Below are 13,448 nucleotides of genomic sequence, written 5' to 3'. Positions count from 1 at the left end.
AGAAAATGGAAGACAAAATATTACTATATTCTGAAAATAGGCTATTCCCTATACCCTTATTTTTTTTTACCTTTTAATTATTATTTTTTAAATTTTTTTCTAAACTTTTTTTAAACATCTTTATTGGAGTATAATTGCTTTACAGTGGTGTGTTAGTTTCTGCTGTATAACAAAGTGAACCAGCTATACATATACATATATCCACATATCTCCTCCCTCTTGCATATCCTTCCCACCTTCCCTACACCACTCTAGGTGGTCACAAAGCACCGAGATGATCTCCCTGTGCTATGTAGCTGCTTCCAACTAGCTATCTATTTTACTTTTGGTGGTGTATATATGTCCGAGCTACACTCTCATTCCTCCCAGCTTACAATTCTCCCTCACTGTGTCCTCAAATCCATTCTCTATATCTGCGTCTTTATTTACATACTGCCCCTAGGTTCTTCAGAACCTTTGTTTGTTTGTTTGTTTAGATTCCATATATATGTATTAGCATACGGTATTTGTTTTTCTCTTTCTGACTTACTTCACTCTGTATGACAGTCTCTAGGTTCATCCACCACACTACAAATTAACTCAATTTTGTTTCTTTATATGGCTGAGTAATATTCCATTGTATATATGTGACACATCTTCTTTATCCACTCATCTGTCAGTGGACACTTAGGTGGCTTCCATGTCCTGGATATTGTAAACAGAGCTGCAATGAATATTGTGGTACATGTCTCTTCTTGAATTATGGTTTTCTCAGGGTATATGCCCAGTAGTGAAATTGCTGGGTCGTATGGTAGTTCTATTTTTAGTTTTTTAAGGAACCTCCATACTCTTCTCCATAGTGGCTATATCAATTTCCATTCCCACCAGCAGTGCAGAGGGTTCCCCTTCCTCCACACCCTCTCCAGCATTTATTGCTTGTAGATTTTTTGATGATGGTCATTCTGACTGGTGTGAGGTGATAACTCATTGTAGTTTTGATTTACATTTCTCTAATGATTAGTGATGTTGAGCATCCTTTCATGTGTCTATTGGCAATCTGTATATCTTCTTTGGAGAAATGTCTATTTAGGTTTTCTGCCCATTTTGGATTAGGTTGTTTGCTTTTTTAACCTTGAGCAGCATGAGCTGCTTGGAAATATTGGAGATTACTCTCTTGTCAGTTACTTCATTTGCAAATATTTCCTCCCATTCTGAGGGTTGTGTTTTGGTCTTGTTTATGGTTTCCTTTGCTGTGCAAAAGCTTTTAGATTTCATTAGGTCACATTTATTTATTTTTGTTTTTATTTCCATTTCTCTAGGAGGTGGGTCAAAAAGGATCTTGCTGTGATTTATGTCATAGAGTGTTCTGCCTATGTTTTCCTGTAAGAGATTGGTAGTGTCTGGCTTTACATTAAGGTCTTTACTCCATTTTGAGTTTATTTTTCTGTATGGTGTTAGGGAGTGTTCTAATTTCATTCTTTTATATCCAATTTTCCCAGTACCACTTATTGCAGAGGCTGTCTTTTCTCCATTGTATATTCTTGCCTACTTTATCAAAAATAAAGTGACCATATGTGCATGGGTTTATCTCTCGGATTTCTATCCTGTTCCATTGATCCATATTGTTGTTTTTGTGCCAGTATCATACTGTCTTGATTACTGTAGCTTTGTAGTATAGTCTGATGTCAGGGAGACTGATTCCTCCTGCTCCATTTTTCTTTCTCAAGATTGCTTTGGCTATTTGGGGTCTTTTGTGTTTCCATACATATTGTGAATTTTTTTGTTCTAGTTCTGTGAAAAATGCCATTGGTAGTTTGATAGGGATTGCACTGAATATGTAGATTGCTTTGGGTAGTAGAGTCATTTTCACAATGTTGATTCTTCCAATCCAAGAACATGGTACATCTCTCCATCTATTTGTATCATCTTTAATTTCTTTCATCAGTGTCTTATAATTTTCTGCATACAGGTCTTTTTTCTCCTTAGGTAGGTTTATTCCTAGGTATGTTATTCTTTTCATTGCAGTGGTAAATGGGTGTGTTTCATTAATTTCTCTTTCAGATTTTTCATCATTAGTGTATAGGAATGCAAGAGATTTCTGTGCATTCATTTTGAATCCTGCTACTTTACTAAATCCATTGATTAGGTCTAGTAGTTTCTGATAGCCTCTTTAGGATTCACTATGCATAGTATCATGTCATACTTCTTCTTTTCCGATTTGGATTCTTTTCTTTTCTTTTTCTTCTCTGATCGCTGTGGATAAAACTTCCAAATCTATGTTGAGTAATACTGGTGAGAGTGGAAAACCTTGTCTTGTTCATTATCTTAGAGGAAATGGTTTCAATTTTTCACCATTGAGAATGATGTTGCCTGTGAGTTTGTCATATATGGCCTTTATTATGTTGAGGTACGTTCCCTCTATGCCTACTTTCTAGAGGGTTTTTATCATAAAAGGATGTTGAATTCTGCCAAAAGCTTTTTCTGCATCTATTGAGTTGATCATATGTTTTTTCTCCTTCAATTTGTTAATATGATGTATCACATTGATTTATTTGGGTATATGGAAGAATCCTTGCATTCCCGGGATAAACCCCACTTGACCATGATGTGTGATCCTTTTAATGTGCTGTTGGATTCTGTTTGCTAATAATTTGTTGAGGATTTTTGCATCTATGTTCATCAGCGATATTCGCCTGTAGTTTTCTGTCTTTGTTACATTGTTGTCTGTTTTGGTATCAGGGTGATGGTGGCCTCATAGAATGAGTTTGGGAGTGTTCCTCCCTCTGCTATATTTTGGAAGTGTTTGAGAAGGATAGGTGTTAGCTCTTCTCTAAATGTTTGATAGAATTCACCTGTGAAGCCATCTGGTCCTGGGTTTTTGTTTGTTGGAATTTTTTTTTTTTTTTTTTTTTTTTGTGGTATGCAGGCCTTTCACTGTTGTGGTCTCTCCTGTTGTGGAGCACAGGCTCCAGTCACGTAGGCCCAGTGGCTATGGCTCATGGGACCAGCCGCTCTGCAGCATGTGGGACCCTCCTGGACTGGGGCACAAACCCGTGTCCCCTGCATCAGCAGGTGGACTCTCAACCACTGCACCACCAGGGAAGCCCTGGAATATTTTTAATCACAATTTCAATGTCAGTGCTTGTCCTTGGTCTGTTCATATTTTCTATTTCTTCCTGGTTTAGTCTCGGATGGCTGTGCTTTTCTAATAATTTGTTCACTTCTTTCAGGTTGTTCATTTCATTGGCCTATAGTTGCTTGTAGTAATCTCTCATGATCCTTTGTATTTCTTCAGTGTCATTTGTTGCTTTTCCTTTTTCATTTCTTATTCTATTGATTTGAGTCTTCTCCTTTTTTTTCTTGATGAGTCTGGCTAATGGTTTATCAATTTTGTTTATCTTCTCAAAGAACCAGCTCTTAGTTTTATTGATGTTTCCTCTTGTTTCTTTCACTTCTTTTTCATTTTTTTTTTTCTGATCTGAACTTTATGATTTCTTTCCTTCTGTTAACTTTGGGGTATTTTTGTTTTTATTTCTCTAATTGCTTTAGGTGTAAGTTTAGCTTGTTATTTGAGATGTTTCTTGTTTTTTGAGGTAGGATTTTATTGCTATAGACTTCCGTCTTAGAACTGCTTTTGCTGCATTCCATAGCTTTTGGGTCATCGTGTTTTCATTGTCATTTGTATTTAAGGATTTTTTGATTTCCCCTTTAATTTCTTCAGTGATCTCTTGGTTATTTAGTAGTATATTGTTTAGCCTTCATGTGTTTGTATTTTTTACAGATTTTTTCTTATAATTGATACCTAGTCTCATAACACTGTGGTCAGAAAAGTTACTTTATATGATTTCAATTTTTGTGAATTTATCAAGGCTTATTTGTGACCCAAGATATGATCTATCCTGGAAAATTTTCCATGAGAACTTGAGAAGAAAGTGTATTCTGCTGTTTTTGGATGGAATGTCCTATAAATATCAATTAAGTCCATCTTGTTTAATGTATCACGTAAAGCTGTGTTTATTTATTTATTTTCATTTTGGATGACCTGTCCATTGGTGAAAGTGTGGTGTTAAAGTTCCCTATAATGATTGTGTTACTGTTGATTTCCTCTTTTATGGCTGTTAGCATTTGTCTTATGTATTGTGGTATTCCTATGCCCAGTGAAAAAATATTTACAATTATTATATCTTCTTTTTGGATTGATCCCTTGATCATTATGTAGTTTCCTTTATTTTCTCTTTTAATAGACTTTATTATAAAGTCTATTTTGTCTGATATGAGAATTGCTACTACAGCTTTCTTTTGATTTCCATGTGCATAGAATATCTTTTTTCCACCCCCTCACTTTCAATCCAAATATCTCCCTAGGTCTGAAGTTGATCTCTTGCAGACTGCATATATACAGGTCTTGTGTTGCATCCATTTTACCAGTCTTTGACTTTGGGGGGAGCCTTTTATCCATTTACATTTAAGGTAGTTATCGATATGTGTGTTCCTCTTACCATTTTCTTATTTGTTTTTGGTTTGTTATTGTATGTCTTTTCCTTCTCTTGTGTTTCTTGCCTAGAGAAATTCCTTTAGCATTTGTTGTAAAGCTGATTTGTTGGTGCTAAATTCTCTTAGCTTTTGCTTCTCTGTAAAGTTTTTAATTTCTCTGTCAAATCTGAATGAGATCCTTGCTGGGTAGAGTAATCTTGGTTGTAGGTTTTTCCCTTTCATCACTTTAAATATATCCTGCCACTGTCTTCTCTCTTGCAGAGTTTCTGCTGAATGATCATCTATTAACCTTTTGGGAATTCCCTTGTATGTTATTTGTTGTTTTTCCCTTGCTGCTTTTAATATTTTTTCTTTGTAATTAACTTTTGATCATTTGATTAATACATGTCTTGGTGTGTTTCTCCTTGGATTTTTCCTGTATGGGACTCTCTACCCTTCCTGGGCTTGATTGACTATTTCCTTTCCCATATTAGGGATGTTTTCAACTATAATCTCTTCAAATACTTTCCCAGTTCCTTTCTTTTTCTCTTCTTCTTCTGGGACTCCTGTATTTCTAATGTTGGTGTATTTAATGTTGTCTCAGAAGTCTCTGAGGCTGACCTCAATTATTTTCATTCTTTTTTCTTTATTGTTCTCTTGGTAGTTTTTTCCACTCTTTGATCTTCCAGGTCACTTATCCGTTCTTCTGCTTCAGTTATTCTGCTATTGATTCCTTCTAGAGAATTTTAAATTTTATTTATTTTGTTGTTCATCATGGTTTGTTTGCTTTTTAGTTCTTCTAAGTCCTTGTTTAGCATTTCTTGTATTTTCTCCATTCTATTTCCAAGATTTTGGATCATCTTTACTATCATTACTCTGAGTTCTTTTTCAGGTAGATGACCTTTTTCCTCTTCATTTGTTTGGTCAGGGGGGTCTTTACCTTTCTCCATCTTCTGCTGTGTGTTTCTCTCTCTTCTCATTTTGCTTAACTTACTGTGCTTGGGGTCTCCTTTTCACTGGCTGCACATTCGTAGTTCCCATTGATTTTGGGGTCTGCCCCACAGTGGGTAAGTTTGGTTCAGTGTGTTGTGTAGGCTTCGTGGTGGAGGGGACTGGTGACTGTGTTCTGCTGGATGAGGTTGGATCTTGTCTTTCTGTGACAGGACCACTTCTGGTGGTGTGTTTTGTGATATCTGTGACCTTATTATGATTTTAAGTGTCCTCTCTGCTAATGAGTGAGGTTGTGTTCCTGTCTTGCTATTGGCATAAGGTGTCCAGCACTGTAGCTTTCTGGTCGTTGAGTATAGTTGGGTCTTAGCGTTGAGATAGAGGTCTCTAGGAGAGCTTTTGCTGTTTGATATTACATGGAGCTGGGAGGTCTCTGGTGGGCCAAGGTCCTGAATTTGGCTCTCCCACCTCAGAGGCTCAGGTCTGATGCCCGGCTGGAGCACCAAGACCACGTCAGCCAAATGGCTGGCCTCAAACTATCCCAGTTTCATCTTTGCCAACTTGTGGAAGAATGTTTACATCTGCTCTTGCCTGGCTTCAAGGTTCTGCCCATTCAGAGGACCGAGCTGCTCCCTATACCCTTATCTTAAGCTTGTTGCTTTCCTTCCAGATTTAATGGAAGTCTTCCAGCTAGGATCTTTCCATTTGCCATTGACCGTGACATCCAAAAGAAAGGAGGAGGTGAAGTCAGACGTCTCCCTCCTCTTCTTCCTGAGAGCAAAATAAAATATACTTCTAATGACTTTGGACAAATATCCTATCCCCCAAATTTTACATTTGAAATTATGGAGTTACTTGTGCAGAATGTAAAATTAGATCCTATCTAATCAGTTGTATCTTCAATTATTATTATTAAACAAAGGGCTTTTTCCTTTTGGGTTTCTAGGCTACCTATTTCAGTCTTAATCAGATCACCAATTGATTTCTGCAATATTTGACTTCAACAGTGGTTTTCACTTATATTTCTGAATAAATTATGAAAACAATGGTAACATAGAATAAATAAATAGACATCACCTCTCCACTTACTGTCTCTCAAATGACTGTACAACTTCCCCATAGTGGTCAGTTCACATGTCATCTGAGGGAATATTAAAATGGAAAAGTATTTAATTCTGTTTTCTTAATTTTGAGATGATACCAAAGCCCAGATATGAAACAACTTGCCCTTCTTAATCAGCTATTTAGTGTCTGAGTCAGGACTAAGATCCAGGCCTTCTAACTTTCAGTCTGAGCTTTTCCAATCATACCACACATCATGGTCACTCAAAGTAACTTTAAAAAAAACTGTCTACAAGACTCATAAGTCCATGGTTATGACTAGCAGAGAGCATATCTATGTTTCTCACTTGGCTTTTAACAGAGATGAAGACATCTATTTTAAAAATTATTGGGTAACATGCGAAGGGGGAAGTTCCTCTTTTGAGCAATCAGCTCTAGGGCTCCAGAAAGATGAATGTTTTCTTTCCTTAGCTTCTAGTACTAACCAGAAAAAAAATTCTGGAATTTCTAGTTAAAGTCTCTTATTCTTAGATACCTTGGCAAATAATTTGCAGAGGAAATGCCTAGAGAGTGCCCTTGTCACTTACTTCTGCATCCCACACCCAGCCCAGCACATAAAGAGAAACCTCAATAACCTATCCTTTAGGGAGATATATATAACTTTCATGATCTGATTTGGCCCTTTTAAGCACTCTGTTATAACATTTGAATCAAAGGAAGATGTAACCTGGCAGATAGCAGGGACCACATCTATTTAATTTGTATTGTATAGTACTTAGCATGGTGCCATGTATACATGACCCCTTGATAAATATCACTAGAGGATAAATGCATTCCAAATGCTTGTTGGCAATAGACTTAGTTTTCATCCCTTTACTGATTGGGGATCTAAATGTCACATTCTTCCCACTTTATGCTTCTTAAACAAAGAATTCACCCTTCCTCTTAGTACAAGAAAAAAAAATTAATGCAAGTAAACCAGTCTTTTAAGTGAGAGAACTTCACAGAAGGGCAGAATGAGAATAAAAAATCTGTCTCAACTACAGGTCACCCAAAACAAGATTTAGAGAGCCTAGCTGATATCCTTCAGGACAATAACATTTTCCTCTCACTTTTCTCAGTAGTGGGCAAGGAACTTTCTCAGTTTCAACAACATATCAAACATGACTTATTAAATCAGATTGTACTGTCAAAGTAGGGACTTACCAATTCTATTGAGCTCCATTCTTTCTTAGTCTTAGGTACCTACATCCATTAACTTGAATGGGGACTCTGAACTGCAGGCAAGTAAGGAATTGGTTATATAAGTGAATAAAAATCTCTTCATGATATTTTATTCTTAAATCTCAACAAATCAGTGTGGGTCACTGTGGAGAAAACAAAACTTAATCAAACCAAGTGAACTCTGGAATCCAAAAGGAACGTATCAAAGTGAAATAGCTCATCTTAGTTCATTATCTAGCCTAAAAAGAGAGTAAAATAAGAAGAAGTTATTTTGATTCAAAGTATACCTGCCTTAGAAATATAGGCAGGGATACTTTTAAATATAAGCCTTTCATCTCACTGTGTCTCTTTAAGCAGCTCTCGAAAAAAATTAGTGAAATAACTATCATTAATTTTAAAAAAGAGTCCCAATCCTAAACCAGTGCTGGCAGAGCCCTCACAGTAGTACCTGCTATTACATTCATGTGAGTAACCTAGCTATAAAATACAAATATTTTGTCCTTATAGCTCTCTTTCCTCTATCTATCTATCTACTTATCATTTATCTATGTATTTGTTTATTATGAATAAATTTATTTAATGTTTTTTTTTCAGTCAGCAGCTGACGCAGAAATAATCTATCTTATGTAGAATGCAAACCAATAGTCCCATGTAATAGTTAGGCATACAGTACATCAAGCATTATAGATGATGTGGGAAATAAGTTTATAAGTAGAGGAGAGGAGAGGACAAACTTGTCTGTGGGAAAATTTCTCTTACTGAGTGGTCTGTCAAATGGAGAGGAAGTTTTCAGAGTCTTTGTTCCAAGTCATTCATTTCCTGGTATATATTATGTATGAAACACATTTAAAAAACCCATTTTAGGGCCTCCCTGGTGGCGCAGTGGTTGAGAGTCCGCCTGCCGATGCAGGGGATACGGGTTCGTGCCCCGGTCTGGGAGGATCCCATATGCCGCGGAGCGGCTGGGCCCGTGAGCCATGGCTGCTGGGCCTGCGCATCCGGAGCCTGTGCTCCGCAACGGGAGAGGCCACAACAGTGAGAGGCCCACATACCGCAAAAAGAAAAAAAAAAAAAAAAAAAAAAAAAAACCCATTTTATAAATGAACTAACCTCAGTCATCATATGGATGAAAACGAAACCACATAGGTGATGCTATTTATCAAAGCATTTTTCCTTATAGGAACAAACAGCTAAGTCGTTTTTGCCACCCATGAGGGCAAATGAATCCAAAAAGGAAGCATGGGCCAATTAACAGACTGAAGAAAACAGTGAAATGTGGCAAAAATCCAAAGAGAAAGGTGTGGAAGTTAAATCTACTTTGGCTGAGTGCAGAGCTTTAATTGGCATTTGAGCCTAATACTGCCCATTAAGAATGTGCTGAAAGCATCCCAGTAATTTGGTGCAGTGTACAGCCACACAGTGTGCTCCTAAAGCCATGATTCCAGCTTTGAGAATTCCCAATTCTGCAGTTACAGGATGCTCCTTCTATCTCTGTGTTCAAGTCCCCAGTGCCAGTGCAATAAAGCTGGGAAAGTTGCAGCTCCAAAAAGCCTACTCAAGAGGCAAAGCTTGAGAGGCAGACACACGGGAAAAAAATTACATATGGCTTCATCTCAGCAGCAGACCACATCCAAGAACCACAGAATGCCTTCTGACATCCTTGTCTTTGATAGAGGAACCACTAACTTCCTCTTAGTTACTAAGACTCAAAACCATTACCTGACTCTTCCTGCTTTTTGTCTTCCATACTGACGTTATTAATAAAAATTCTGTTGATTTTCTTTTTATATTTTCCTGACACTATTCTCTCTTTTTCCATTAACACTCTAATTCAGGGTCTTGTTATCTCATGCATGGATTACTAAAATTTTAGCTAACTTCTCTGACTAATCTTTCCCCACCTTAGCAACTCGCTCCATTAGACAGTGCTCCCTACTATTCATCCTACTCTTCATCATGTTACTCCCCTGCTGAAAAATTGTCATTGATTCCAACTGGTCAACACAAACTTTTCTGCTTCACTTTTAGGGTACTTGCTAACATGTTCCTGTACAAATTTATTTCCCACTAGTGCATACGTGATGCATCTGATCAGGCTTACATTCATATTGTTAGAGGTAATATATATTCTCACTTTCACACCTCTGTGCACATAGGACCAACCACCTATAACTTCTCTGTACCTCAGTTTCGCTCAACTGTAAAATGGGAATGATAAGTTTGTTATAAGGATTAAGTGAGATGCTTGCTATAGTGCCTGGCACATACTAAGTGCTATTTAAGTGTTTCTTAAATACATCAATAAAATAAACATTTCCTTTTTTCCTCTGTTTTTCAAAATTATATCAATTAACTCAGGCCCTACTTCTTATATAACTCACTCTTCATTTGCCACCCCATTGCTCACCAAGTTCTAGCCCCTCTGAACCCTTACCTGTGTTCTGTACTAAAAAATATAATGGGGCCTCCCTGGTGGCACAGTGGTTGAGAGTCCGCCTGCCGATGCAGGGGATACGGGTTCGTGCCCCGATCTGGGAGGATCCCATATGCCGCGGAGCGGCTGGGCCCGTGAGCCATGGCCGCTGGGCCTGCGCATCCGGAGCCTGTGCTCCGCAACGGGAGAGGCCACAACAGTGAGAGGCCCGCATACCGCAAAAAGAAAAAAAAAATAAAAAAAATAAAAAATATAATGCTCGATTATATATTGTTTTATTGGATTGGCCAAAACTTCATTCAGGTTTTTCCATAAGATCGTACAGAAAAACCTGAACAAACTTTTCGGCCAGCCCATATATTTCTCAGTGTTGTTTCAATGGTATACACTTAATCATCCTAAGTCAAATATAAGTTCTTTGAGGTCAGTTCTTTGACTCCAGTATTCTTTAGTACAATATTAAGTACACAGTGGGCACTAAAATATCTAATGGTTATTAGAGTAAGAGGGAAATGTACAAAATTACTGTTCGTTTAATACCAGGTAGGGTGCAACCTGAACCAGTCTCCCTTCCTCTATCTTTGAACTCTTTGTGAGATCTATCTGAAGGTCAACACAATTTGATACTTCCCAGTTTCATTATTTTCCTTTGGGAATACTCTAGAACACACAGGACAGGAAGCACTAAACCAAATCAACATTTAGGATCTCAGCAAGACTTCCAGCTATTGTTCATTTTTTCCTTAGTAGAGACCAAGTGGACATTACTGGCTATTCTTCAAAAGTAGTTTTGCCTCTATTTAGCCTATAAACTGACTTCTACTCTGCCTAACAACACACTTGTTGTCTTAGAATCTTACTTTAGTCTTACAATTCAGCAAGCACCTAGATATTTCCCACTATGCTCATATAGATCACACATTAAGTTGGTATTAAACAACTGCATGATAAAACCACAGCTAAAGTGATGTTTAGTTATGTGGCACAGGAAGCAGATCGAAGATTGAGTCTACCAACAATGTTTCAAATACTGTACTTTACCAGATCATTTCATTTCATCTTTATGTCAATGTATCCTATTAATGTACCATAACAAGTAGAAATCATTATGGAAATTCACTGCTCAGAGAGATTAAGAAACTTACCCTGAATCACACAGCAAGTAGAGTTGGAATTTTGTACTATAATAATTATTACTTATAACAGTTCATATTTTTTGAGAACTCATTATGTGGCAGGCACTATAATTAATTAATTAATTTACATGTGTTCTGGTTAACATTAATCATGGTCTCCCTGACTCCTGCAATATACTGCCTTCCATATATTAGCAAACAGTGACAACAGAATGTTTTGAAGAGGGTGTTTTGAGAAAATGATTTTTGCTAAGTTTTAATATTTGTACAGATTTATGCAGTAGTGTAAATGAGAGGAATTATGCAAAGACAACTGATAATAACTTCTTATTTTAATGTTAAAACTTTATGCAATTTGCAAACAGAGAGATTGATTTATCTAATATGGATTAGTGTGGAAATGTTTAAGATATGAATCAGTATTCAAACACAGAATATGTTCAGCAGGTCACACAAAATGGACAAATGAGGGAGAAAATCTTAGGCAGGGGTAGAACAAAAACAGTTCCTTTAGTCATACCAAAATATTCAGTAAACTAGTGAGGAGGAACTGACATTTATATTAGATTTACATTACAACTATATCTTATTTTAATGCCACCTAATTTAATAATAAAATATGGTAATGACTAATAAATCATTCATAGGTTATTCAATAGTTTGTCTTCTGCCATTATCACAGAAAGTCCTCCTTGTTGTAATTTATATGAAATTCTCAGTTAAAAAGGCTGCTTCAGCTTTGGTGAAAAAAAAGTACTTGAATGAGGTAGACCTGACTAACTTTCACCCATGATTACAGTACCCTGAGGAGTCCATCTGGATAAGCAGAATACCTTAAAAATAGTGCCTTAAGACAGCCTGTTATTCTTGGATGAGACACAGGTGATATTGACATAGACTCATTCCCTATCTTACATCTTTATAGTAACAAAGAAATTCGTTTTATTTTGCCTTAGACCTTTGATCTGTGACAAAAGCAACAAATGCTTATTTCTCATTAAAAGTTGTGTATCATGTTTGGGGGCTAGCAGAGAGGCAAGCAGGTTGAAAAGGCTCAGTTCTATGCTCTTTTTAATAAATAGTCTTCCTCTAAATGAACTGTTTTATTTCCATTGTTTCAAATTTGACATGTCTTTGGATAGGTAATTTGTTTTTTTAAAACATCTTTATTGGAGTATAATTGCTTTACAATGGGTGTTAGTTTCTGCTTTATAATAAAGTCAATCAGCTATACACATAGATTTTTTTAACATAAAATCAAATAGAATAAAAAGAAAGCTCCCATCCTTGGCATCACACTCTCTCTCTCTCTCTCTCTCTCACACACACACACACACACACACACACACTTCTTATTCCTTTTTAAGTCTCAATTTTATACTCTGGCTATTACTGGATAACTGCTAAATTTCACATCAGTGAGATGCCATAATTTGAAGAAAAATTTAAAGCTTTTTTCTCCATATTAATAAAGGAAAAAATGATCTAATGATCAGTAATGGGTTATCTTCTTTCCAAGAATATGTATTGAAAAAGGACCAATACCGATTTATAAGATATTAGGACACCTGCATCTATAACAGACTTGATCTTTTATTGAGACACAGCAGGAGATTTGTAGAGGGAGTTTCAGTCCCAATTTAGTCCTTATAATGTTTATGCTTTGTGTCTTCACGTTGCATCACTCTTGGGAAACAGTTTCCCTTTAGTGATCATGACTGGTCAGTGGTCTGTCTTATACCAGAAAGTTCAATAAGCAGGTCTACAGTATAAAAAAAGGGGGGGGGGCTTAGGAGAAAGCAATTATTTCCCTTGAAAGTTAAGAGGAAGCATTCAACAATACTATTGACTAGACTTTGGTAACAAACTCTACTTAATTAGGCTAAGTTTCAAGTGTGTCCAAAATATGCATTCATGAATGTTACAAAACTGAACAATTTAACTTTGCATACAACAATGACAATGAGCCCGCAGAGATGGCCGACTCAGCTACTTTTCTCAGGAGGTATAGCAAACAAACAAACAAAAAGTTATTAGTTAATATTAATTTCTAGTCTACAAGTCTCCTTATCTAAATATGGGCAGAGCAACAATCTTTAGTATACCCTTTAGGATTCAAAATTGATCTAGAAAATAAATAGTAATTTCTGCATATTTGTTCTGTTTTGATGCCTGGAGAGCTGATGTTATGG

This window comes from Mesoplodon densirostris, chromosome X (genome assembly GCF_025265405.1).
Source record: "Mesoplodon densirostris isolate mMesDen1 chromosome X, mMesDen1 primary haplotype, whole genome shotgun sequence".
NCBI lineage: Eukaryota > Metazoa > Chordata > Mammalia > Artiodactyla > Ziphiidae > Mesoplodon > Mesoplodon densirostris.
This window is presented reverse-complemented; position numbering follows the sequence as displayed.